This window comes from Sceloporus occidentalis, unplaced genomic scaffold (assembly GCF_023333645.1).
Source record: "Sceloporus occidentalis isolate IW3139 unplaced genomic scaffold, rSceOcc1.0.p SCAF_3, whole genome shotgun sequence".
NCBI classification, from domain to species: Eukaryota; Metazoa; Chordata; class Lepidosauria; order Squamata; family Phrynosomatidae; genus Sceloporus; species Sceloporus occidentalis.
Genome location: NW_028316983.1, coordinates 80695668 through 80700892, shown reverse-complemented (window position 1 = coordinate 80700892; position 5225 = coordinate 80695668). Strand labels below are relative to the sequence as shown.

The window sequence follows — 5225 nt, the reverse complement described above, 5'->3', positions numbered from 1 at the left end:
AGTACACTTGAACAAATATTATTACAATATTTTTTTTTTGTTACCATAGTAAGTTTTACCTTAATGAAAGGGGGGGGGGGGTTTAAATAAATTCAATTTTACTTACCAAGAAGAACTTTTCACCTCCAGATATTTAGACTTCCATCTACTTTGTTTTTAAAAATGGTATCATATTCTGGGCTTCTGGGTAATTGAACAATTAGGGTGATTAATTGCGTGTTTGTAAGAAAAACATAAAGACCTTGCAGGTAACCAGGTTAAATATTTTGAGAAAATTCTATCTGCTGCTAGACATAAGAAGTGCAATCAACCCAGCATGCCACTTAAAGCTGATTGAATGGATGCTCACTGGTTTGCTCTGGAACTTAAGCCTTCTAGCAGGGAAAAACCAAAGTATTTTTAAAAATAAAGGTATAATGGAGCACATGGGAAAAGAGAAATACTGTCATGTGCTCCTAATGCTGGCCTAAAAAGGGAAATGCTGTTTCCTTCTTTGGCCATTTTATTGTGCACAACAGGTGTGAGAGTGCACCAAAGGTAAAGTATTTGCTTCAAAGTAACTGTATTTGGAAGCAAAGGCACCAGAAAAATACCTTTGAACACAGTGGTCACATATACAAATTTTAATCAGGTGATACCCATACAACTGCACGTGAATAACTATAACTAACTGTAACTACTGTCGTCCCTCCAACTCCACAGACTTGAGATCCACAGACTTGGAAATCCGCAGAGGGGCGACTGTCATTAACATGAACGGGACACGTGCCCATGGTGAACGCCCCGCATGCACGTGCCCCATTCAAGCCTATTGGAACTCACAAGGGGGTACGGAACGGATCTCCCACGAGTTCCAAAGCCAACTGTATAACTATAACTGTGATATGGACATACTATGGACAGTATTCCCTGTCTAGAGTAATTAAACTCGGCAAGGCTTTTTTGCAACTGAACAAACCTCCATCAATAGGTGTGGTATGGGTTTGTGCATTTATTTATTTACTTTTGGTCAGCTGTCTCTAAAACATTAATTGGGCACTTCCCCAAAAAGCAAATGAGAAGTGGATTTAGACACATTATTAGGGGGGACAACTGCCAAAAAGTGCAGGATCTGTGCACTTTTAAAAATTCTGTACAAGACAGAATTGAAGTCGGAATTTCCTCTCCTACACAATGATTCAAGGTGCAGGAGCTTTGTACTCATGTGCATCTTGCCACCTCATGACCACCCTTGGTTTATGAATGTGTGTGTCAGAAGAGACCAAAAATGTTCTGAGCATCATGATCATTCCTTGCTGTTTCTCTCCTATTTATTTCAACTGTAGACTCTTGCAGAAGCAGACCTTGAGAAAGTTATTTTTTTGGACTTCAACTCTCAGAATTCTTCAACCAGTAACTTTTTGTTCATCTGAAGGATGGCCCAGGAAGTCTGAAGGAAGTATGAGGTGGACAAGACTTAGGGCCCGTACAGACAAGCCAAAATAAAGCTGCTCCGGGTCACTTTGGAGGTATGCTGTTTAAACGATACATGCACCCCAAGAGGCCAGGAGCCATACCAAAGCCATGCTCTAGTCCTAAGGACTGGAGTGCAGCTTTGGCGCCACTTCTGGCCTCTTAAGATGTGTGTGTCATTTAAACAGCATACCTCCAAAGTGACCCAACGCAGCTTTATTTTGGCCTGTCTGTACAGGCCTACTGATTGTTTTTTGGAAAAAATAAATGGGAGGGGGTAATTTGCTTTTATAGTTCTGAGTGCTTCAACCTTTTTCAAAGATGAAACCCAATCTCTTAAAAACAAAATTCATGTTTATATAACTAACCCTACAAAATTAAGTCTGTGATATCACTAAGTACATACAGTTGTAATTTAACTATTTCAACTGCTGCTATACTAACAAAACTTTCCTTCAAGAGGAACTCAATGGAAGATATAAGAAGAAAATTCATACCAAGTTAACCTAAGCCACACAAGTCATTTTTTTGCATGTAAATTATTAATAAAAGAAAATGTGCCCCCAAAAAGCCAAATAGACACACACACACACACATAATTGAGGCATCGTGCATATGTATGTATATGTGTATGTGTCCTCAAGTTACCTGCTGATGTATGGCAACCCCATGAATTTCATAGGGTTTTCTTAGGCAAAGAATACTCAGGTGGTTTTACCAGGTGCTTCCTCTGAACTATAGCCCTGGTATTCCTTGGTGGTCCTCCATCCAAGTGCTCACCAGGACTGACCTTCCTTAGCTTCCAAGATCAGACAGGATCTGGTGTCTTTAGGGTATTTTGGCCCTTGTCTTGCACATAGAGGGACTGGGTGGCATTTAAAGCAGAATAATAGCACTAGAATTGTTTAATATGAATGGGTCCCAGATGCTTTAGGCTAAATTCAGAGGAAGGAAATGGCAAACTATCCTTGGATAAAACATGCCAATAAATTCCTCCAGTAGGGTCACCGGATGGGGTCAGAGTCAACCTGAAGGAATGTAACATCAACAAAGTCCCATTCCCAACTAAATTAGACCAATTAAGTCAATGGTACATACGTAAGTGTTGACTCATCTTTTAACAATGGATTCAATGGGCCTAATCTAGTTTGGACTACCAAAGTGGAATATGACTGCCTTACATGGCTGTTTTATACAGTACCATACTTTAAAAATCCCTTTTCTTTGTGCTTGCTTTGGCTGCACATATACTAAAATTGGAACGATACAGAGAAAATTAGCATGGCCATTGCACAAGGATGACATACAAATTTGTGAAGCTTTCCATATTTTTTAAAATAAATAAATAAATCCCTTTTCTTTGAATAGCTGCTTCAGAAGAGAGTAACATTTTAGTCAGAGTGCTTTCCTCACATTACTTATCATCCTCATATCTCACCTCCTCCACATTGCTCTATTTGCTGGGGTGACACTTGGAATGAACATGTTGTGAATTCAGTTTAAAAAATGCTCCCTGTCTTGTAAATATGAATAGGCCCAGACTCTTGCAGAATGGGCTCCCCTTCCCCACTTCCAGAACAGATACTCATAAAGAGACTCGTATCAACTAAACCCAGAGGACCAGCTTCAACAACTAAAGGTTTTCCCATCATTAGAAGCCACACTAAAAATGCTTTAGTAATATCATGCAACTACAGGGTGTATCTCCCTTATCTTAAATGCCTGAGACCTGAAATGTTTTGTATTTTAGATTTTTAAAAAATAATTTTTGGATTTTGGAATATTTGCTTATACACAAAGAGATATCTTGGAGACGGGCCCCAACTCTAAACACAAAATTCATTTCTGTTTTGTATATATCTTATATACATATCCTGAAGGTAATTTTATACATAATATTTTAAATAATTTTGTGCATGAAACAAAGTTTGTGTACACTGAATCATCAGAAAGCAAAGGTGTCACTGTCTCAGCCACTCATCACGATTTTGGATTATTTTGGAATTCCAGATATGGGATACTCAACCTGTAGTAAAAGAACTGGGGAAATAATGGGGTGGGGGGAATGTGTCAATTTACACGCTTAGCAAGTTAACATCTGAGACCGACATTGGGACTGATATTACTTTTTAAAATAAAACTGATCACCCCAGAACACCACTGGCCATGTTCAATGGACAATTCTGAGAGCTGAATTTGAACAATTTAACTTTCCAAGTTCATACACTATACAGATAACAGACACATCCATTTACATTGAAAAGATATCCCGCTCCACATGCCTGATTGCTTCCTAAGTTGACAGAGTGAAAACTAGAGACAGCTCCTGTATTTTTAATTGTTGTGTATAGGAGCAAATTTTCGTAGCTGTTGTTTGCTATCTGGTTGCATGACAATCAACGCACGTCCAACAGATGGCCATCCTTCTTTGGAGATTTTTAAACAGAGGCTGGATGGACATCTCTTGGAGGTGGATTGACTGTGAATTCCAGCACAACAGAAGGTTGGAGTGGAGTGGCCCTTGAGGCCTCTTCCATCTCTAGGATTGATTCTCTGGTGGCAGTTACCTACCTCTGTTTTCTTCATAACAGACCCACTGACCCAAAGAAGTCCTGTTTTTTTTTTTAAGGTATCCTTCAGGTTTAACCCTTAAAATGTGTAATCTGCAAGACATTTTTTGCTACTTTAATTTGTGCTTTTTAAAAATCTACCTTCTCTTAAGTGCTAAATCAGGTTTTGCCAAGTTTCAAGATGCAGATTCCCAATTCTTCCTTGTCAACAGCATTGTCATGTTCTGTCAAGACTGCCACAAAACAGGTATTTTAGGAATTAGTTCAGAAAAATGTCTCACAGGAGGCAAGAAATTAGGATACAATATAAATATCATTTCTATTCTGTCTTTCTTGTAAGACTCTTAAAGCAGTTTACAGATTTACATATATGTAATAGATGTACCCTAATCACTAAGAAAAATGTACAAAAAAGACTAGAACATAATGTAAAATTATAAACAGCTGTAAAACTTTCCTCATTAAGAACGCAAGATGTTGGTCTGCAATTCCTAATAGTGTATCATTAGCTATGCTGCTGAGGCAGATGGGAGTTGCAATCTGATAACATCTGGAGGGCTACATGATTTTCATGTGGATAAAGTTCTTTTATGAATTTTAGTGTCAATAAAAAAATATTTTTTTAAAAAAGGAAAATGGACCCAATTGACAGGAAGATCTTCATGGTAATTAAGCGTGTCATAAGATACTTTGCTGCCTGAGGCAGAGCAGTTGCCCATTGTTTGATAGAAGATATCTGGCATGTTCTCTACCAGATATCTCTACCAGATTTAATTCTGGATCTGAGATTAAAACAAATTTGATTTGATCTTGTTATTTAAATTAATAACGTTAAAGGAAATGGTTAATGGTAAACAGAGATCCAGAATCACTGCTGGCCAGTATTATGTGTCTGAGATACCACGTGTTTCTGAAAGACTGGCTGCAGAGCAGCACAGGGCAGCCTCTTCCCCAAAGGCCAAAGTGCATCAACCAAAAGGGAACTTATTTTTTGACACTGAAGGCATAAAAAATTATTTCCTTCTCACTATAAAAAAACATTAACAACTTGCTGCCCGTTTATGAGTCAACCTCAGCAACCTGAAGCAAATAGCTCACTCAGCTGCTGAAGTTTGACACCTCTTAAACTTTCATGGCTCTATCTTATTCAATTCTGGGATTTGCAGTTTGTTCTGGCACCAAAGCTGAGAGCGAAAGGTAAAT

General features: G+C 38.4%; 1 non-coding gene across 1 annotated transcript; it reads left to right on the top strand.

Moving 5' to 3' along the window:
* Window positions 1–2678: 2678 nt before the first annotated feature.
* LOC149316308 (U6 spliceosomal RNA) lies at window positions 2679–2785 on the top strand. Its single transcript, XR_016280799.1, has one exon. It is a non-coding gene; the product is annotated as a U6 spliceosomal RNA (small nuclear RNA).
* Window positions 2786–5225: the final 2440 nt, after the last annotated feature.